Source organism: Marmota monax, unplaced genomic scaffold (genome assembly GCF_021218885.2).
Source record: "Marmota monax isolate L192 unplaced genomic scaffold, Marmota_monax_Labrador192_F-V1.1 WCK01_AAM20220418_F8-fsc00005, whole genome shotgun sequence".
NCBI classification, from domain to species: domain Eukaryota; kingdom Metazoa; phylum Chordata; class Mammalia; order Rodentia; family Sciuridae; genus Marmota; species Marmota monax.
Genome location: NW_026692254.1, coordinates 21,550,229 through 21,574,765, shown reverse-complemented (window position 1 = coordinate 21,574,765; position 24,537 = coordinate 21,550,229).

The following is a 24,537-nucleotide window of genomic DNA, read 5'->3' as shown; positions in this document are numbered from 1 at the left end:
AGCAGGTGAAGGTAGGAGGGAGTTTCAAATGTCTTTGTGCGTTTTGCACTGGAGATGATGTTTTGTCACCCAGCTTTTCCCTAAGAGGATCCATCCAGTGGACCCCTCCCTTTATGGACTGATGTTGGTGACCTGAGGAATGGCAATGCGTACCTTGAGAATATGAAGATTGCTCCATTTCTATACTATGTTTGTGGACCTTTTACTGAAGGGTTTGTAAATAGGGGTTCTGTGGGCTCCCACTTTAAACACTATGATTTGGAATAAGCCAACTGAGCCAACAGAACTACCTCAACCTCTAGGGGAATCCTTGAGTCGCCAGGAGTACCTGGTGGTTGTGGACTCCAGTCTCATGGGTCTCTGGCCACAGAGTATGAAAGAAATCCAGACTATTTAAAAAATGTGTTTGCTTTAGGAAAATGTGTTTGTAAATGTGTGTTTTAAAAACATTCCTAAGGATGACAAGAGGAGATTTGGGTAGCCAAGGGAGGAAACCTTGGGAGGCGAAGAGCTTCACTTCCTCCCAGCCCCACATGTCCCCTGCAACGCCCCCATCCCACTATGATCTCTGTCAGTCTAAGGGAAAGCAATCTTGTTTATTGCCATTTAATTTTTACTCACAGCACCTCATCCATTGGGCGATAGGAGAAACATCAATTTGGATTTTACATTAACTTTTTTGAATCCTAATTAAGTTCCATCTGGACCTATCTAGGGAAGGCAGGTGGCCTCCAGGGAGCATGGCTGGGAGATGATTTCCCTGCTTTGCTGTCGACATTACTGACTTTCTCCAACACCAAGGAGTCTCTAGAAACCACTGGAAAGTAAAAGAGAGTTTGAAGACCAGATGTGTCCTCAGAATTTCCAGCTACATCCTCATAGTTGAGTGAAGATCAATGAACAACATGATTGAGAACTTCCAACTCCAAAAAGATCCCAAAGGAGATGACAGAACTCACAGCCTCTCCTTTGAATGTCCACCTATCCTCTTTCAACTCCTTGCCAATGCTTATTGTATCTCATCACCCAAAAGGTAAAGACCAAAAGGAAAATTATTTAGGATCATCAGATCATTAGATTTTAGACTGGGAAGTACCATGGAAATCATCTCATCCTGCATTCCATTTTTAACAAACTAACCTGAGGGCTGCTTACCTGCCATGACACACCTGTGCTTTATAAATGATCAACCTTGATCTAAAGATAGATAATGTGTCAGAAACATGCCCTGTGGCAAAGGATATCTAGTTCTCTTTTTTAAGGCCAAGGACGTGTGGGGGTTGTGATGGGAACTCTCTGGTCCTTTAAAAACCATTCCACTTTTAAAAAGCCCAGTATGAAAAGGAGCTAAAAGTAAATTTGGTAGAAGCCTCTACCTTCTCCGAGGGTGAGCCCCCCCCCGCCTGAGCCTACAGGAACAAGAGGTACTGTTGTCGTGTTTCTGTTCATCTTGGGGTCCAGAGAACTGGATTATGTGGTGTGTGAGGTCAGTAAGTCCTTGGGAGCCCAGGAACTTCAGTCAACTTTAGCATTTGATGGGATACCACGTGAGTGTCCTCTATAGGGAAGGTCATTCACCTGGTCACATGGGAGGAAAGTACCATTGAAAGGAAGGCCATTTGGTGATGGGACTGGACGTGAATTCCCTCTAGGAGAGGCTCAAAATGCTTTTGGCGACTTTCACGAAGGACGCAGGAGTTCCAGAGGTGGACTTGCCTGCCAGTCGTATGACTATGAAGGTGAAGAAGGGGCAGTGGTCGTACATATGGGATCTGGGGCAGGCTGTTTGTAGAAAGGCTGTGGTTAATGGGGCAGACTCAGCATCAGGGTTGAAGGATGATGGGAGCTGTGGTGAGGAGGCTCTGAGGGGGGGATGTTGGAGGCCACTGTACTGAGAGCCTGGGGTTTCTCAGGGGAGACATAGTTACAGTTTAAGTGATCTGGGTCTCAGTCGGCACATGAGATGCATCCCTCTCAAGGGGACTGACATAATTTTCACTCAGGGACCCACCTGAGTGAAAAGAGCTATTCCACACACTGACCATCGTGAACGAGGTTTAAAGTGGCTGATCTACAACTGGTTACAACCCCTCACTCACATCAAGGGTATAAGTGAGTCTGGAGAGACATTTTGAAGGGAAATTTTTTGAAAGCAAAGTTTGGGAACAACAAAACCATGTAGACAGCATTGCATCATAATGTCATTGTCAATAGGGGACAGAGTCATCTAGTGCCTTGTTTTTACCTGAGTCAAGGACAAGAAGTGAGCTTGCCAGGTTGTAGATGGATGAGATGCCGCGAGGTGGCTGCTCTGCATGACAAACGCTGCTGGAGTGTGTGGGAAGCAAAGAATGCATTTCTCTGGACAAGAGGTGTGCCATGTGTGAAGCCAATCATGGGGTTGTCTGAGCATCCCTTGTGAAGGCCAATGGAACTCCACAGAGGAAAGCTGAAAGGGACTACAGAAAGAGCAATGGCCATACAAGTACTGATCACCACAAAGAAAGGGAGAGAGATCCTGGCGATGGTTCAGGGGACCCAGGGAGTGTGCCAGCAGAGGAAACAGGCGGAAGCGTCTGCCAAGCCCAGAAAGTGTGGGCAACCTCTGGTGGTGCCAGGTAGGTAGGAACTTTCCTCTTTTCCTTCTCTTTCTGCTTCATCTAAACATCCCTGGAAGGATCAGCACTGAATTTACGCTGAGAAAAAGGCAAATAGGAAAGGAGTAAGTAGCAGAATAGTCAAGTAGTCAAACTTGAGTGACAGGAAGTGATCCCAGTGATATAGTAACTAGAACAGCACAGTGTTGGACTGCTGTTAAGAATTTCAGGATGGATCAATGAACAAATAAAGATAGTCCAGGAACAGAGAAGAGTCTATATGAGAATAAGGTATATAAATATAGACACAAGTTACCTGATATAGAGAGCTAAGACCAGTGACTATACGCACTGCAGTCCAAAGTAACAACAAAGTGATATTTGGTTTTTGCCAGTATGATGAACTCTGTACCTAGACTGACTCTTTAAAAATTCCTAAATGCTTATAGGATAAGACATTAAAGGACACTAATGCAAACATGGAGTGCGGTCAATGGAGCCATTTTCTAGCTTTTGTTTTGAGGTATTGCTTAGGCCACTGCTTGTATGGTCTCACATTTTGTGGGATTCAATGTCCAAGGTCAATGAAAGGGAGGGATTTGAATAGCAGACTTACTCCATATAACTGGGACTCAAAAGAATTGCATTGTTGGGGCTGGGATTGTGGCTCAGCAGTAGAGCTGTAGAGTGGTTCCCTAGCACAGGCGGGACCGGGTTGGATCCTCAGTACCACATAAAAATAAAGGCATTGTGTTGTGTCCATCTACACCTAAAAAATAAAAAATATTTTAAAGAATTGCATTGTTTAAGAACTGCAGGGGATTGAAAAGATAATTGTCAGACTAAAACTTGGAATTGAATTGATATACGAATATTTCCTGAGAAATTGTATAAAAAACTGGTGCTTTTGTTTGCTGTCCCGACACTTGCCATCTGAGAGGCCCACAAAAATCTCAACTTAAGAATTTAGTTTTAAGGGATTGTGGACTGGTAATTTCTACATTTGCCTGTCAAAGTAAAAACTGCTCTATTACTACTGAAAGACTTCATCCTCATTCTCAAAGAATTTAAGTCTCAGATAAAAATAGAAATAAATCACAAAGCATACAAGACAACAAGCCACCTTAAGTGAAGGTTACCAATACATAGAAACATCAAATCCTTGAAGGCTTCAGATACTGATATTTTCAGTTACATAAAAATTTTTTAAAATAAGCTTCAAAATGTAAAAGCACAATCTGAACCTGAGTGAAGAACATTTGTAAAGGAACCAAACAAATATTCCAGACATGAAAAATTATTGGAATTTAAAACTCAACGGTAACAAATTTTTCCTTTTGATCAAATTTGAGTGACAGGAAGTGATTCCATTGTTTTATGCTTTTCCTGAATCAACTAGAAAATTAGGCAAAATATATGAAAACAGTTTCAGAAGCAGGACTTCAGGCAGGTAAAGACTGAATTCATATGCAAGAGCAACAAACCAAATGAGCCCTGTGACTGTTACAACCTTGCATCCCATGGGCAATTTCCAGGCTACAGTGCAGGGAAAAGGGACTTAAATTAAGGCCAGTTCTCTTACGGTGTTAAGCAGATAAGAAATAAGACACTGAGCAGGCCAAATGGCTAGAATGTATTAATAGAGTAACAGAATAAGCAGTAGCATTTATAGAAAGATCTCTGGAGAACTGCAGAGAATACCCCATAAAATTTTGGTTAAGTGCTAAATGTCTGTGCATGCTTAAAATTACCCAAAAGGCCAGGGAGGAAGAACTACTGGAAATGAGCAGAATAATTATCAAGGCTCAATAGAAATTCTAATAATTTGGTTTTGTAGGGGAGAGTGAAGACTTTTCCTGCACCCTCTGAAGGTCTGACTATGAAATAAATGGGCAGTAGACAGATAAAGAAAACTTATATACATTTATCACAAGCACAGGTGGATCAGAGAAAAAAGTGAATATCTTCAAACTCAGATCTGGAAGCTTAAGTAACATTATGGGCTATAAGAGGTAGTAGGAGCTTGAGGGCCTTGGAGAGGCAGCAAGGAGAAGCTATGGAAGGATGAGAGGAGGGAATAAAAGTTGTCCTGTGTAGATAGAAATTCTATCAGATATAAAAACTGTCTCAATGCAGAACTGTCAGAACAGGTGCCATTTGCAGCAGAGGCGACCTGGGCGATGTTTCCATCCCCAGGCTCTTTCTCTGTGCACCATCTTTCCTGGTTGGTGAGCTCCCCAGGGGAGAGGCTCTGTGACAATCATCTCCCTTTTTGGCAGATCTGTCATTTAGTCAGATAAAGAAACCTCAGATAAGGCCTCTGTCACTGTGTGCTGATTCCCAAGTGCCTTCAATTCAGACTAGTCAGCACTTTGGGGTGGCATCCTCAGTTTCTACTGACAGGAGTGGAAAGCACAACACTTGAGGCCTCAGATAAAATCCTCAGAAGGGTGTCACCTTAAATATGGGTCTGAAGTAGCCCTGGACTAATGGCTACTCAGAACCCTTGCTAATAAAGCCTGAAAGCCAGACTTGAGAAGATTCAGCTGATTCCAAATAATCTACCATGTGTGTCAGAATTAAATTACACACTGAATAAAAAAAAAAGCACCCCAAAATTTAAGATTTACAATGTCTGGCACCGAAACAAAAATGACCAGACATGTAAGAATCAGGAAAATGTGTGCCTAACAAAAGTAAAACTCACTGACAATGACAAAGATGATAAAAACAGCAAAAAGGACATTTAAAAATACTCTTCATATATCCAAGAAAAGTATAGGAAAAATTAGCATATTGTGAGAAATACAAAAAAATAATTTTGTGAAACTTAACAAACAAAAAAAGTGATTCCATTGCTGCCAGCCTGAGGTTGCCTGGAGGTCTTCTTTGTGAATGATGCTTGGATGCAACTGAAGCCGACACTGCTGCTGACTCCCGGAGATTGCCTGGTGACACTGCTCCCATGGTTGCACCTGCAGCTGTTGCTGCAATTGCTGCTATTGTTGACACACTGCCTGCTGCCAACAACCACCACCCACTACTGCTGCTACCACGGCCCAGAGGACTGCTTTGGGGGAGACTCCAGGTTTGGTTGCATGTGGCTACACACATTTTGGGACACCAGCCAGGGTCTGGGGCCTGGATGCCAGCAGGTTTACCACCACAAGACCCTCTGTCTGGGGCTCCAGCTGGGACCTGCAGATCCGGTGTGGGAGAGCCTGAAGTTTGGAGGAGCCTGGGGTCTTCCTGCTGAGAGTGCTGGTGGCCCTTGTCTTACTGCTGCATCTCAGGGTTGCTCCTTTGCATGAGTGTATTCCTGGTGGTCTCTCTGCAATAGGAGCAGCACTGAGATCTTGGGACTGCAGCATGGCCGAGCCTGAGGTATCTGAAGCCCAGATCAGTGGGATAGAGATTGGGTTTGCAAGGGCTGATCTGGGTTTGGTGATCCCGAGAGACATCAGAGACAGGGCTGAGAAACTGTTGAAAACTGAAAGAGACAATTTGACTTTCCAGCAAGATTTATTTTATTTTTTGATTCACTAATCTCTCTACCATATTTGGAACAGGATGTTTTTTATGTGTGTGGAGGTCAATGATATATGAATGGTGTTTTGCATTTTTGTTATATTGTGTCTTTGGTTTTTTTTCTTTGTTTGTATTCTTCCTCTCTCGTCTATTTTCTTTCTAACATTTCTTCAACCAATAGCCAATCTCCTATTTCACTCTTCCTGTGAATTTTTATTTCTAGCTTCTCTCTTCCTCATGAGTATTGCATACTATACTACCTCTGTTCTCTCATCCACCATTTGAAATTGTAAATTGTTTTAACAAATATTCTTTGTACTATAGATAGTTATTGAACTCATCATTTTAGTTTAATGCAAGAAAGCAGTAGACACCTTAGTGGGAGCTTTTAGGTTTAAGGCTATGTATTGTGTACACTGGGTGCTGTTGATATTGGTATATATCAATATAGATCTATAGGGCAGAATTTATGCTGTCTTAGGTCCATACTTTTAGATGGGAAAACACACTAACAACATGGAAAATAAAAAGAAATAAAGCACCCCAAACAAACCAAGATGCTTCAACAACAGAAGCCACTGATAACACAGTAGAAGAAATGTCCAAGAAGGAAGTCAGATTGTATATAGTTAAACTGATATGTGAAGTAAAGGATAGTATAAGGAGGGAAATAAAAAAAAATACAGGAAGTGAAAGACCACTTCAATAAAGAGTTAGAGATCATGAAAAAACAAAAACAAAAACAAAAAACCAAAAAAACTAGAAATCCTCAAAATGAAGGAATCAGTAAACCAAATTATAAATTCAATAGAAAGCATCACCAACAGACTAGACCACTTGGAAGACGGAACCTCAGACAATGAAAAACAAAATATATAATCTTGAAAGTAGAGTTGAACATCTAGGGAGGATGGTAAGAAACCATGAACAGAACATCCAAGAATTATGGGGTAATATGAAAAGACCAAATTTAAGAGTTATCAGAATAGATGAAGGAGCAGAGATACAAACCAAAGGAATGCACAAACTTTTCGATGATATAATAGCAGAGAATTTCCCAAATCTAAAGAATAGAATGGAAAATCAAATTCAAGAGGCTTACAGGACCTCAAATGTACAAAATTGCAGCAGATCCACACCAAGACACATTATAATGAGAATGACTAACACACAGAATAAAGATAAAAATCTTAAAGGCTGTGAGAAAAAAAAATCAAATTATGTATAGGGGAAAACCAAATCAGATCTTAACTAATTTCTCAACCCACACCCTCAAAGCTAGGAGGACCTTGAATAAAATATTTCAAGCTCTGAAAGAAAACAGATGCCAACCAAGAATTTTATATCTAGTAAAATTAAGTTTCAGATTTGAAGATGAAATTAAAACCTTCCATGATAAACAAAAATTAAAAGAATTCACAACTAGAAAGCCTATACTACAGAGCATTCTCAACAAAATATAGCATGAAGATAAAGTGGGGAAAAAAAGTGAAAACCAGCAAAGGAGGATCTACACTAAAGAGACATTCAACCAAATGAGAAACTAAGACAAATCAAAAACCAGAAATAAATCAGAATGACAGGGAATACAAATCATATCTCAATATTAACCTTGAATGTTAACAGCCTAAACTCATCAATCAAAAGACATAGACTAGTAGATTGGGTTAAAAAGCAAGGACCCAACAATATGCTATCTTCAAGAGACTCACCTCATGGGCAAAGACATCCACAGGCTGAAGGTGAAAGGATGGGAAAAAAATTATCGCTCATATGGATTGAGTAAACAAACAGGGGATTCCATTCACATCTCAGATAAAGTAGACTTCAAACCAAAGTTAATCAGAAGAGACAAAGAAGGACATTTCAGGGAGGACATTAAGGGAAGTACATATAAGCAGGACATAACAATTATAAATATTTATGCCCCAAACAATGGAGCATTTATGTACATCAAACAACCCTTCTCAATTTCAAGAGTCAAATAGACCACAATTCAATAATACTGGGTGACTTTAACACACCTCTCTCAATACTGTACAGATCTTCCAAACAAAAACTAAATAAGGAAAATATAGAACTAAATAATACAATCAATAATTTAGACTTAACAGACATATATAGAATATTTCATTCATCAATGAGCAAATATACTTTCTTCACAGCAGTACATGGTTCCTTCTCTAAAAATAGAGATTTTTTAGATATTAATATTTTAGATATTAAATAGACCATATCTTATGCCACAGAGCAACTCTTAGAAAATACAACAAACAATTAAAAAAACAAAACCCAGAGAAAATACCCTGCAATCTATCAAACCATGAAATTAGATATCAACAATAAAATAAAAAACAGAAGCAACTGTAACAAAAGGAGACTAAATAATACACAACTGAATGATGAATATATAGTAGAAGAAATCAAGGATGAAAAAAAAATTAGAGGTAAATGAGAACACTGATAAAACATATCAAAATCTTTGGGACACTATGAAGGCAGTACTAAGAGGAAAATTTATTGCATTGAGGGCATTCATTAAAAGAATAGAAATTCAATAAATAAATGACCTAACACTGTATCTCAAAGCCCTAGAAAAAGAACAAATCAATACCAAAAGCAGTAGAAGACAGGAAATAATTAAAATCAGAGCTGAGATTAATGAAATTGAAACAAAAGAAACAATTGAAAAAAAAAGTTGGTTCTTTGAAGAAATAAGTAGCACGACTAAGGAAAAAAGAGAGAAAACTCAAATTTTAAGAATCAAGATGAAGAAAAAGTATCACAACATACATATCTGAAATACAGAAGATAATTAAAAACTATTTTGAAAATTTATACTCTAATAAAATATCAAAGACATCAACAAATTTCTAGAGTCATATAACCTACCCAAACTGAATGCGGAGTTCATACATGATTTAAACAGATTAATATCAAGTAATGAAATAAAGAACACCATCAAAAGCCTAGCAACCAAGAAAAGCCCAGGACCTTATGGATTCTCAGCTGAGTTATACAAGAATTTCAAAGAAGAATTAACACCAAAATTCCTCAAAGTATTACATGAAATAGAAAAGGAGGGAACCCTTCCAAACTCATTCTATGAGGCTAATACCACTCTGATACCAAAACTATACAAAGACACATCAAGGAAAGAAAACTTCAGACCAACATCCCAGATGAACATAGATGCAAAAATTCTCAATAAAATTCTGGCAAGTCACATACAAAAATATATTAAAAACAGTGCACCACAATCAAGTAGGATTCATCCCAGGGATGCAGGGTTGGTTCAACATACAGAAATCAATAAAAATAATTCATCATATTAATAGACTTAAAAACAAGTATCGTGTGATCATCTCAATAGATGTAGGAAAAGCATTTGACAAAATTCAGTACACCTTTATGTTCAAAACACTAGAAAAACTAGGGATAGTAGGAACATACCTCAACATTGTAGAAGTGATATATGCTAAACCCAAGGCCAGCATAAAGATAAATACATAGAATAAATACATAGAAATAAATAAATACATAGATAAATACATAGAATGTTATGTATTTATTTATTTTTATGTGATGCTGAGGATAGAACTCAGGGCCTCGTATGTGCTAGGTGAGCACTCTACCATTGAGCCACAACCCCAGCCCCCAACATCATTCTAAATGGAGAAAAATTGAAAGCATTTCTGCTAAAAACTGGAACAAGACAAGGATGTTGTCTTTCATCACTTCTATTCAATATCATCCTTGAAACTCTAGCCATAGGAATTAGACAAAAGAAAGAAATTAAAGGGATACAAATAGGTAAAGAACTCAAACCATCACTATTTGTTGATGACATGATTCTATATCTAGAAAATTCAAAAATTTCCACCAGAAAACTTCTAGAACTAATAAGTGAATTCAGCAAAGCAGCAGAATATAGAATTAATACCCATATATCAAATGCATTCCTATACATCAGCAATGAATCCACTGAAAGAGAAATTAGAAAAACTACTACATTCACAATAGCTCAAACAAACAAACAAACAAACAAAATACCTGGGAATCAATCTAACAAAAGAGGTGAAAGACCTCTACAATGAAAAATACAGAACACTAAAGAAAGAAATTAAAGAAAACCTCAGGTGATGGAAAGATCTCCCATGCTCCTGAGGCAGAATTAATCTTGTCAAAATGGCCATACTACCAAAAGCATTATACAGATTTAATGCAATTTCTATTAAAATCCGAATGACATTCTTTATAGAAATAGAAAAACAATCATGAAATTTATTAGGAAAATAAGAGACCCAGAATAGCTTAAGCAATCCTTAGCAAGAAAAGTGAAGCAGGAAGTATCACAATACCAGACTTTAAACAATCCTACAGAGCTATAGTAACAAAAACGGCATGGTATTGGCACCAAAATAAGCATGTAGACCAATGGTACAGAATAGGGGACACAGTGACAAACCCACATAAATACAGTTATCTCACATTAGACAAGGGAGCCAAAACCATTCACTAGAGAAAAGATAGCCTATTCAACAAGTCATGCTGGCAAAACTGGAAATCCATATGTAGCAAAATATAATTAAACCTCTCTCACTCTGCGTAAAAATCAACTCAAATTGGACCAAAGACTTAGGCACTAGAACAGAGACCCTGCACCCCATAGAAGAAAAAATAGGCCCAAATCTTCACCACATCAGCCTAGGATCTGGCTTCCTTAACAAGACTCCTAAAGAGCAAGAAGTAAAATTAAGAAGCAATAAATGGGATGGATTCAAATTTAAAAGCTTCTTCTCAGCAAAGGAAACAATCAATACTGTGAGGAGAGAGCCTATGGATTGGGAGGAAATCTTTACCACTTGCACCTTGAATAAAGAATTAATTTTTAGGATATATAAAGAACTAAAAAAAAAAAAAAAGAATAACCCAATCAATAAAAGGGCTAAGGAACTGAACAGACACTTCACAGAAGAAGAAATACAATGATCAACAAATATATGAAAAATTGTTCAACATCTCTAGAAATTAGAGAAATGCAAATAAAAAATGCTCTAAGATTTCATCTTACTCCTATCAGAATGGCAATTATCAAGAATATAGGCAATCAATGTTGGCCAGGATGTGGTGAAAAAGGGTACACTCATACATTGCTGGTGGGACTGCAAAGTTGTGCAACCACTATGGAAAGCAGTATGGAGATTCCTCAGAAAACTGGAAATGGAACCACCATTTGACCCAGCTATCCCACTCCTTGGTTTATACCCCAAAGGACTTAAAATCAGCATACTAAAGTGATACAGCCACATCAATGTTTATAGTGGCTCAATTCACAATAGCTAGACTATTGATCCAATGATCCAACCTAGGTGTCCCTCAACAGATGAATGGATAAAGAAAATGTGGTATATATACTCAGTAGAATATTACTCAGCTTTAACGAAGAGTGACATTATGGCATTTTCCAGTAAATTGTTGGAGTTGGAGAATATCATGTTAAGTAAAACCCACAAAAACCAAAGGCCCAATGTTTTCTCTAATACGTGGATACTAATTCACAATAAGTCAGGGAGCACTAGGGAAGAATAGTGTTACCTTAGATTAGGTAGAGGGAAGTGATGGGAAAGCGATACCAGACTTCAAACTATACTACAGAGCAATAGTAACAAAAACAGCATGGTACTGGTACCAAAACAGGCGTGTGGACCAATGGTACAGAATAGAGGACACAGAAACCAATCCACAAAACTACAACTATCTTATATTTGATAAAGGGGCTAAAAGCATGCAATGGAGGAAGGATAGCATCTTCAACAAATGGTGCTGGGAAAACTGGAAATCCATATGCAACAAAATGAAACTGAATCCCTTTCTCTCGCCATGCACAAAAGTGAATTCTAAATGGATCAAGGAACTTGATATCAAATCAGAGACGCGCCGTCTGATAGAAGAAAAAGTTGGCTACGATCTACAGTCGGTGGGGTCGGGCTCCAAATTCCTCAATAGGACACCCATAGCACAAAAGTTAATAACTAGAATCAACAAATGGGACTTACTCAAACTAAGAAGTTTTTTCTCAGCAAAAGAAACAATAAGAGAGGTAAATAGGGAGCCTACATCCTGGGAACAAATCTTTACTCCTCACACTTCAGATAGAGCCCTAATATCCAGAGTATACAAAGAACTCAAAAAATTAGACAATAAGAGAACAAACAACCCAATCAACAAATGGGCCAAGGACCTGAACAGACACTTCACAGAGGAGGACATACAGTCAATCAACAAGTACATGAAAAAATGCTCAATATCTCTAGCTGTCAGAGAAATGCAAATCAAAACCACCCTAAGATACCATCTCACTCCAGTAAGATTGGCAGCCATTAGGAAGTCAAACAACAACAAGTGCTGGCGAGGATGTGGGGAAAAGGGTACACTTGTACATTGCTGGTGGGACTGCAGATTGGTGCAGCCAATTTGGAAAGCAGTATGGAGATTTCTTGGAAAGCTGGGAATGGAGCCACCATTTGACCCAGCTATTCCCCTTCTTGGTCTATTCCCTAAAGACCTAAAAAGAGCATGCTACAGGGACACTGCTACATCGATGTTCATAGCAGCACAGTTCACAATAGCAAGACTGTGGAACCAACCTAGATGCCCTTCAATAGACGAATGGATAAAAAAAATGTGGCATTTATACACAATGGAGTATTACTCTGCATTAAAAAATGACAAAATCATAGAATTTACAGGGAAATGGATGGCATTAGAGCAGATTATGCTAAGTGAAGCTAGCCAATCCCTAAAAAACAAATGCCAAATGTCTTCTTTGATATAAGGAAAGTAACTAAGAACAGAGTAGGGACGAAGAACAGGAGAAGAAGATTAACATTTAACAGGGATGAGAGGTGGGAGGGAAAGGGAGAGAGAAGGGAAATTGCACGGTAATGGAAGGAGACCCTCAGGGTTATACAGTGGAGGGGGTAGAGAGAGAGGAGGGGAGGGGAGGGGAGAGGTGGGGAGGGGGGAGGGTGGATGATGGGAAAGGCAGCGGAGCACAACAGACACTAGTATGGCAATTTGTAAATCAATGGATGTGTAACTGATGTGAATCTGCAATCTGTGTATGGGGTGAAGGTGGGAGTTCATAACCCACTAGAATCAAAGTGTGGAATATGATATGTCAAGAAATTTGTAATGTTTTGAACAACCCACAATAAAAAATTAAAAAAAAAAAAAAAAAAAAAAAAAAAAAAGATAGAATGAAACAGACATTATTACTGCATGTATATATGTGACTACATGACCAATGTGATTCTGCAACATGTACACTCAGAAAAATGAAATTATATCCCATCTATGTATGATATATCAAAGTGCATGAATCCATTCTATTATCATGTATAACTAATAAAAACAATGTTTATAGCAGCTCAATTCATAGTAGCTGGACTATGGATCCAACCTAGGTGTCCCTCAATAGATGAATGGATAAAGAAAATGTGGTAAATAATTAATAAAAATTAAAACAATAAAAGGAAAAATAATACACTGGATGGAATTAACAGAAATTTAGACATTGCAGAATTAAAAAGCAGTAAACGTGAACAGGTAGCATTAAAAACTAGGGAAAATGACCAGTACACAGAAGAAAAAAATTATATTCCTACATCAATGAGCAGAGAATTAATGTTAGGTATGAAAGTACTAAACAATACAAATAAGTAAACTGGAGTCCCAGAACAAGAGGCCAGGAAAGGTACAAACTATAAAGTGTGAAAAGCAGTGAAAGTGACTGGGAGACTAGTGTCCGAGATTGGGGTCCCTGATGACTTCAGGGCTGTGGCATACTCGGTGACTGGGAAAGTTTCTGTGCAAAGGTATAGGATGCCCAGTTGCTATGGAAATGTCCTCCATGCTAGAGTCTTATCAACCTTGACCTTATTCTCAGGCACAGCAGATCATGGGAATGAAGGAACTTTCTTGCTAAGATAAGCACAATGTTTAACCAGTTCCACTGCTCCTGAATCTGCCCCCAAATTAGTAACTTTAAACAACGGACTTTCTTGAGAGCTGTACAATGCTCCTAACATTGCACATTGCAACTATAGAATGTAACTGAGGAAATAGCTGCATACTATTGCTAGCTATGTAACTTTTATGACTACAAAGAATAATGCTTGAATAGTCTTTAATCTGATTTAGAAATATATAAAATACAGATTTCTGGTGTAATTCTTTAGACCTGCTTCTCCATCAGAGAGCAGCGCTCCATCTGACCCCAGCTTCATCTTCAAGATCTGCATGAGTTGACTCTTTATTTTTTCTAATCTCCCGTCACCCTTGCCAGAACCTGCTGGTTTAGCTGTGCTAGTCGTGGAAATAAAGAAAAATAGTACTAATTTAAAATTGTTTAAAGAAAAATCATCACAATATATTTATTATTAGGTGTATAATGTATGTCAAAGTCAAAGATGAGATGGTAATAGCATAATAGAAAAGGCAAAAACATATAGTTGTAAAGTTTTTACATAACAAGTGATGTGTTACAATGTCATATAAAGAAATACAATGATAAGTTAAAGGTGGAATTTTTTTCTTATATTTATTTTTATTTAAGTTTATGTGAATTTTTTATTTATATGACAGCAGAATATATAACAATTCTTACTATATAGAGAGAGCACAATTTTTCATACCTCTGGTTGTATACATAGTATAGTCACACCAATTTGTGTCTTCATACCTGTACTTTGGAAAATAATGATCATCACATTCCACCATCATTAATAACCCCATGCCCCCTCCCTTTCCCTCCAACCCCTCTGCCCTATCTAGAGTTCGTCTGTTCCTCCCATGCTCCCGCTTCCTATCCCACTATGAATCACCTCCTTATATCAAAGAAAACATTCAGCATTTGGTTTTTTGGGATTGGCTAACTTCACTTAGCATTATCTTCTTTAACTCCATCCATTTACCTGCAAATGCCATGATTTTATTCTCTTTTATTGCTGAGTAATTGTAAACCATACCGTAACCAAAAAAGTAAATGAAGAAAGCAAAGCTAATAAACTGAAAGTGGAGATAAAAACGCAATTCAAAATGCAAAAAAGGCAAGAAAAGAGTAAGAAAGGAACAAAATACACAGAATAAATAGAAAACAAGATGATATATTTAAACCTAATTATTAATAATTACAAGACTTCTAAATGACATAAACTTCCCAGACAACAGAGAGTATTGAATTAATTGAATTAACAGAGCAATCTACAACTCTGTCATTTTAGAGGAAAAGTACAAATATTATACAGATAATTTAAATACAAAAGTTTGGAAAAACATGGCGTGCAAACACTAATCAAACTAGTTGAACTGGCAATATCAGAAAAAGCAGAAGTCAGAACAGAGACTATCACCAACAATGAAAAGGGGCATTTCTTTTTCTTTTTTTATATACAGAGAGAATTTTTTAATATTTATTTTTTCAGTTTTTGGTGGACACAACATCTTTATTTTATTTTTATGTGGTGCTGAGGATCGAACCCAGTGCCCTGCGCATGCCAGTCGAGTGCATTACTGCTTGAGCCACATCCCCAGCCCGAAAAGGGGCATTTCTTATTTAATACGTTGTTATTTTATCATGATAATATAACAGTCCCAAGATGAAAGCTTCAAATACTTTTCATACATAAAAGTATTAGAACTGAAAGGAGAAAAAATGGACAAACCCCCCCCCCAAAAAAAACCAATCATTGCTGGAGCTTTCAACACTGCTCTCAGTAATTTAGGAATACACAGGAAATCAATAAGGATAAAAAAGATTTGAACAATTCTAGTAACTGATATATACGATTGTTATTTATAAATCTCCAAATGAGAAGAGGCACATTCATTTCCAGTGTAAAGGAAACATCAAAGAAGATATAATACTGAATAAAGCAAATCTGAATAGATTTAAGATACTAAAATTAACAAAGCATATTCTCTGCCTACAAAAAATGAAAAATATATGAAATATATGAAAAAATCTTCAAATGTATAATTCTAAATAAATTATAAGTCAAGGAGCAAATCACCAAGTTTGAAAAATTTCCAGCAGAATAAAAAAAGCTTACATACTAAAATTTGTTGTATACAGCCAAAATAATGTTTCAGGAGAATGCATAGTTACTATTATTGGCTGCATTGCATCCTCTCAAATTCCTGTCTTTGAAGTCCTTAACCCCTATGCCTCAGAATGTGACTGTAATAGAAAGTAGTGTTTTTAATGAGGTAATGGAGTTAAACTGAGGTCCTCAGGAAGGGCTCTAATCCAATATGACTGGCATGCTTGTAAAAAGAGGACATTAGGGCATAAACACACACAGAAGAAAGACCATGCAGAGAAACAGAGACGATGGCTACCTACAAGCCTGGGAGAGTTCTCAGAAGATATCAACCAACCCTGCTGATAAGCTTGTTCTCAAATTTCTAGCATTATGAATTATGAGAAAATAAATTTCTGTTGTTTGAGTTTCCAGTCTCTGGTACTTTGTTATGGAAGCCCTAATAACTTATTGATATTATAAAATAATAAAAGATCTTAAAGGTCTAAGTTTTCACTTAAAAACAGCAATAGAAGAACATATGAAAACCAAAGCCAGCAGAAGAAAGGAAATACTAAAGATAAAAGCAGAAATGTATGACACAGGAAACAGAAAAGCAATAGAGAAAAATCAGAAAAATTCAAATCTGGTTCTTTTAAAAGGTAAAAAGAAGGAATAAGTCTAAAAAAAATCAATACCAGACAAAGCTGGCTCATTGAAAAGAATAGTAACACTGACAGTAGTCAAGCCAGATTGACTAAGAAAAAAATTAAATGACAAAGATTCATACCTGAAGTAATAGAATCTTGATAGAAAACCTACAAATCGTAAAAGAATTAAAAAAGAATACCAGGGACAATTTAATGCCAATATTAAACAACTTGGATGAAAAGGAAAAATTATTAGACACAAACTACCAGAATCTACCCTAGAAGAAATGAATAGCCACATATGTACTTAAGAAACTGAAATAGTCATAAACATTCCCATATGCAACATTTTAGGTCCAGATGATTTCTGTTAATTCTGTTTAACATTTAAGAAATACATAATCTCTACAGCATTTATAAAGGAGGAAAAACATTGTTTTATGAGGCCAAGATTATTTTGATAGCATAATAATACAAATTATTTACAAGAAAATGAACTACAGACCAATCAATACAAATTTATTACAAGAAAGTAAATTGCTAACTAATGTACCTCATGGATAGAAACGCAAATAACCTTAACAAATTTTAGCAAATCAAATCTAATAATATGTCAACAGAATAACATATCATGATCACAGTAAATTCATGCCAGGAATTCATAGTTGGTTTAACATTCAAAAATCATATTTTAATTCACCATATTAACAGACGTAAAAATTCACCTGAATATATACTGAAAAAAGAATTGAGACATTTCTAAATTAAAATGTTTATTTAAATAAACATCTACTGTCTCTTCATGACAAAAGTTCTCAGAAAACTAGTAATAGAAGGAAATTTCCTTAATATAGTAAAACCTTCCAGCTATCATCATATCAATGTTGAAAGAATGATTTCCTTCTCTTAATGGGCTATTGTATTCATTCTCACTACCACTTTTACTCAACATTATTCTGTACTGCCAATACAATAAGTGAAGAAAAGACACACAGATTGAAAATAAAAAATATAATTGTCTATTTGCAGAATATATAATTGCATATGTAGAAAACCCTAGGGAACTTACAAGGAAATTACTAGAATTAATAAGTAAATTCAGCAACATCTCTTGAAACAAAGACAGAATACCAAAACAAAACAAGAAAATCCCTCAAAACCTCAATTATATTTCTGTAGACCAGCAATGAACAATCAGAAATGCAAATTTTTAAAAAAACATTAAAAATTTATCAAAATATAAACTACTCAGCAGTGAATTTTTAAAAGTATGCAATACCTGTACACTAAAAATGACAAAATATTACTGAGAATAATGAAAGGAAAACTAAATAAATGCAAAGACAAACCATTTGTTCATGGATTGGAAAAATCAATATTGCTAACATATCAGTTTCCCCAAATTTGGTCTATATGTTATTGCAGTCCTAGTCAAAATGTCTGCAGGCTTTTCTTTCAAAAGAAACTGAGAAAATAATTCTAAAGTTTACATGGAAATGTGAAAAACCTAGAATACACAAAGATAATTATGAAAAAGAAGAGCATATTTGGAGGACTTTCATGATCTCATTTAAGGACTTATTATAAATCTATAGTAGTTAAAACAGTGTGTTTGTTAACATTAGGATAAAAAAATAGATCAATGAAGCACAATAGGGAGTTTGGAAATAGACCCACTTGTACTTGGTCAGTTAATTTTTTACAGAGATGCCCATGTAATTTAAATGAGAAAGGGTCAGATTTTCAATAGCTCTTGCTTGAACCATTGGGTGACGGCATGTAAAAAAGAATCTTGGCTCTTACCTCATGTTGTGTACAGAATTAACTCAAAATGGAAAACAGAGCTGAATGTAAGGGCTAAAAATATAAAACATCCGTCAAAAACAGCAGATAGTTTTGTGACCAAAACTTAGGCAAGGATTTCATGGTTTGTACACAAAACACAGAACTTTAAAAGTAAAAAACCATTCTTAATCAAAATTAAACATTTTATTCTAAAATTAAGTGTCAAGAAAAATGAAAAGAAGCAATAGACTTGGAGAAAATATAAGTAAAACAGATATCCAATAAAGTACTTGTATCTAGAACATATAAAGAACATTTACCACTCAATTATAAGAAGACAAACCAGGTGTGGTGGCACATGTCTATGATCCCAGTGGCTTGGGAGGCTGAGGCAGGAAGGTCATGAGTTCAAAGCCAGCCTCAGCAACTAATTGAGGCCCTAAGCAACTCAGTGAGATCTAACTCTAAAGTGCAAAAAAGGGCTGGGGATGTGGCTCTGTGGTTAAGTGGCCCTGGGTTCAGTCCTCAAACAACCACAAAAACAAAATTAATAATAATAGTAAAAAGACAAGCAACTGATTGAAACTAAGGTTTTGAATACATATTTCACTAAAAGGTACGATTGACCAACAAGCATATGCAAACCCAAATAGGAAAATACAAAACCAAACCATAATGAAATGAAATACCATTGCATATTATTAGAATGGGTAAAATTATAAAAGACTGATGACTGCGATGTTGGAAAGTATATATAGCAATTAGAATTTTCATACATGACATTCTGCATGAATTTTAAATAAATGGGAATTTAAAATGGTATAGATATTTTGGAAAAGTTTGCACAATGGAAATGAAAACGTGTATTTGCACAATACTTGTACTCAAATATTCATAATAGCTGTTTTATAATAGCTGGAACATAAACAACCCAAATGATCATCAACTACTGAAAGGATGAATATTTTGTAATATTCCTTATCAGTAAGAGAGGAGGTACTGCTGATATGCAATAGCATGGATGAATGCTGAAGGTACTGCATTGTGCTAAGTAAGAGAATACAGACATGAAAGAATTTATATCGTAGCATTTCCTGTATGTGATATTCTAGCCAGAGCAAAATTACATATGAGTGGTCAGGAATGGAGTATAAAATTAATTGCTCAGTGCTACAGCGCAACATTTTGGTGGTGATTGACACATATTCTCTCATGATGTGGTTGTACAACAGTGTATGTACATTTGCCAAAACTTGTTGAAATATACCCACAAAATTGGTGAGTATTATTGTATGTAAGTTATACCTCATTGATGCTGATTTAAAAATGTATAGGTTAACTAGTACCAAACATTTTTTTTTTTATAAGTTGTGTCATTTTTTTGTGTGTGGTACTGGGGATTGAACCCAGGGCCTTGTGCATGCAAGACAAGCACTCTACCAACTGAGCTATATCCCCAGCTCACCAAACATATTTGAAGGGATAATTTGTTATACCAGAACATTGATCTGAATAAATTATCCAGAATGGTGTGAGAACAATAAATATGTTTAAAAATATGATAGGCTTAGGTATATACATAATAAATATATAGACATATATACATACATTTTTTATGTATACATGTATGTATGTGTACACACTTTTATACACACACATACAAATACACAAAGGATTTGCAAATTTTCCAGTATATGTCTCATTCATTTGATTTTTAAAAGAAGAAAAATCAGGGGGCTAGCAACATTTGAATAGGAAGTGGTTGATAATTTTCAAGGACACTGAAAGACATCAATCCTTAGACTTGAGATGTCAAATGAATCCTGAACAGAAAAAGACAAATATACATCTAGAAAAACCATAGAACATTTGGATATTAATAAAGACAAGGAGATCTCAAAGAAGAATATGAAAATCAATTGATTACCTTAAGAGGCATACAAACAGACATAAAACTTTCAAGATCTAATATTGTGGGCTGTGAGAAAGTAATTGTCAATCTAGAATTACAGACTCAACAAAAATATCTTTCATAAATGGGGACAACTAAGTAACGAGATCTTCACAAAAACAGAGTTTGGTTGTTTTTTATCCCTCCATTAGACTGTTCATAAAGTAAGAAATTTTTTTTTTAGGTACCAGGGATTGAACACAGAGGCACTCTACCACTGAGTGACATCCCTACCCCCTTTTAAAAAATGTTTGATTTAGAGAAAGGGTCTCACTAAGTTGCTGAGGCTGGCTTTGAACTTGTGATCCTCCTGTCTCAACCTCTGCAGTCATTGCAGGCATGCATCACCACACCTGGCTCATAAAGTAAAATGTTGATAGTACAACTTGGGTAGCTAGAGAATTATCCCAGATGACAAATTAAAAGTACTAAAATATTGTGGAGTAATATAAGTTTTGACCATGTAAGAAAACAGTATCTTGTGGAATACAAAAAGAAAATACTAAAACACCCCAAAATAATAGCAGAAAAGCAGTTAAGCCAGAAATTTTGCATGTGTACTCAAAGTGATCTAAAAAATGTTCAAAACAGCAGAGGTGATAATAACAAAAGCTAAAAATAATTCTAACGTCCACTAGTAACAGAATAGATAAGTATGCACAGTAGCGCAATGGCTTATTTTAGAACTCAAAATGTACTTGCATGTAACCGACTGGTTGAAACCAAAAAAATAAGTTTGAGCTAAGAAAGAGCAAGTAATAGAATACCTCACATTATTGAAAGTAAACAAAAAATCAAAACAATGTATGTGTAAACAATATGGTGAAACTACAGAAAGCAAAATTTAGAACAGTGGTTACCTTTGATGAGAAAAGAATGTATGTTATCTCAAGGGACCAAAAGATACTTCAGAGACTATTGTTGATTTTCTTAAACTTGAAAGTGGGTACATAGGTATTGATTATTTTATGATTCTTGTATCTCTTATTTAATCAATTTCTAATCATACTATTCCATTGCATAAGTACCTGGGTCTAGGATACTCACACATAGTTTCCAGTGTCCCCAGTTAACCCACAGGATATATTTTGGTAAGAAGATGATATGAATACAAACCATGTCAACACACAGGAAGGCAGTGGGACAGGGAGTTAGGGGCAGGAGAGGGCAGGAGGATGGTGAGGAGGATTCTCTCAGTTTAAATATTATTTTGATGTGTAACCCCTGAAAGAATAAGTGATTAGTTCCTATTCTATAGTGGGGTTAAAGTACATAAAATGGAAGTGATCAATGGAGAAAAAAAGAAAATAGATTGAGACAGAACATTCCCTGATCAGAAATCAGTACAAATGGATCCCTGGAAAGTCCTCATCTATTTAGGGATGATTTTGCAAAAACCTGACTGTATTATTCAGAGTTCTTCAGAGAAACAAATTTAATATGGTCAGTAGGAAATATCTGGTCAATAGGTCTATATCAGGATACACACACACACACACACACACACATCAGGTTTTATATATATAACTCATTGCACTAAGGGTCAAACTATTCTGAAGAAGCTGGAATAGTAAGGTACAGACCAGCTGCCAACATTTTCCACAAAATCTGCCCCCTTGCCATAGCTTCTCTGTCAAATATTTCCAAAGGTATTTTATTGTAATTTCTATCAAAAGTTTAATACCCAAAATGGAGCATGCTAACACACTGCTGATCTAAGACAGCGAATCATTCAATAAGGATGGAAATCTTCATGAATTTTTGGAAATCCTCTAACTGAGCTATGGTTCTTTCCTTTCTTCCTTTCTTATCCACCATCTCTTAACAGTTTTTTACAGGTACTGAAAGATGCATTGAGCTATGTATCTCATTTGTTTTGAATCAAATTTACTTTTTTTTTTCCTTTGGCCAACCAATCCCTGTTATTATTAAGGGTTTCAAATTATTCTTTCCCAAATACTTTTTGTCTACATGTTTTTTTTAATTAAGTCTATAATTAAAAGCTTTATTTAACTTATTATGTAACTAATTAAAATTTAAGGTTTAACATAGCTATACATCTATAAATGTTACAAAATCACTTTTCATTTATGTCATTTTGCCATATGACATATATTTTCTATAATTGGAGTTTATAGATCGGTTTTTAGAAATTCCAGATTCCATCTGATTTGAGGGCTTAATGGTACCCTAGCAATGGAACTTACTTTTCAAGGAGAGGAGCTTCAAGATACCAATATGAAGCAACATCCACCTACTTGATGGGTACGAAACGATAGTAATCTTTAACCTGTCCAATCTTGAACAAATTGTGCCTTGGGATTAGTCAGTTTTCTTCTTATTCAGAGAATCCTGGCCATGAGAAAATAGTAATAAAAACCACAAAGACCACAATTAAGTTTTGCCATAGCAGTCTCACAAAATCAGCCCTATTTGGTAAAATTAACATGGATACAAATCATTTCTGGGTGAGGATACATGCTTTCTCACAATGTTGTTGTTCATTAATTGGTCACCCCATCCATTTGTGAATTGCTTCATAGACTTTCCAGGCCAACTGCCAGCTGTGACCAGTTTATGGGAAGAAAATTCCTTATGGAATACCAGTTTGGGTAAGTAAATCATTTTCAATGTGGTCAAAAGGCCTAAGAAAGCCATTTGTGCTTGACTAAACACACATAGTCCATTTTCCAAGGCTTTTGGTCCTATTTTGTCAACTCCTTTCCATTACTTATAGCTCTTCTTCTTCTTCTTCTTCTTTTTCTTTTTCTTGTTTTATTGCTTTGGTTAGGTCCACCACCAGTATTACATTCAATGGGGCAATAAATGATAATTGTATATAATAAATGATTATAAATTGATAATAATCTTATTTCCAAATTTAATGAAAAATTTTCTAAGGTTTTAGCATTAGGTGTATTGTCTGCTACATATTTATAGAGATAATGGTGCTTATAGAATAGTAACTCAATGAAATATTTGCTTTATCCATTTCTCATAATACCTATCTTCCAGATAATGAAATTGAAGTAAAGAGAGGTTAAGGAGTTTGACCATGGCTTCACATCTTTTAGATATCTAATTCAGAGTTTAAATGTTTAATTATTTTGTAATAGTGATGATGGGTTTGTGCATTTATCAGGTTTAGAAGAATTTCTTCTTCAGTTTTCAAAATATAAGCTGCTTAAAAATATACACACAGATATCCAAAGTTTGTGTTTGAACTTATCACATACTTTCCCACCAGTTATAGATGATAATATGGTTTTGTCCTTTATTATGTTAATAAATTAAATTTTGTTAATTAATGTACAGAGTTGCACAGATAAATTTCTAAAACTTGGAACTTCCTTGCATTCCTAGGATAAACGTATGTATTTATTAGTTTCTTTCTTTTGATAGACTAATAGATTACCTAAGAATGGTGATTTATTAAATATAAGCAGTCATTGATTTTCTAGGCACTAAGATAACTGAAACTTATATATATTTGAAAAATATCTTTATTTTGCCCATTTCCAAAAGCACAGGCTTCGGTTAACACAATTGCATTGAAAGCATCAGCCGCCTATAGTTTGAACTTTGTGCCTGCTTTTACTTGTAGCATTTAGTAAGGGGTTAATCCTAATTAAATGACCAAATAATGGTTGTTGGTTTGGATTTATATTGCAGGTGTTCTGCCATAGATCAGGGAGTTCCTGTTTTCGTCCTTTTATTGTACTCAATGGCAGCTGGGCCATTTCTTAAGTTTATTTCATATCCTGATCTTTCATATATCTACATACTTCCTGTCTCTGAAAGAACTGCTTGCCATTTTTTGGTTGGTTTGGAAACTTTCCAGGATCACAGAAAGAATGGATTTGAAACGGGAATGATGATCATATTTATCATTTCATAGGATTTTTATGAAGATTAGACAAGTAATACTTATCAAACACTTT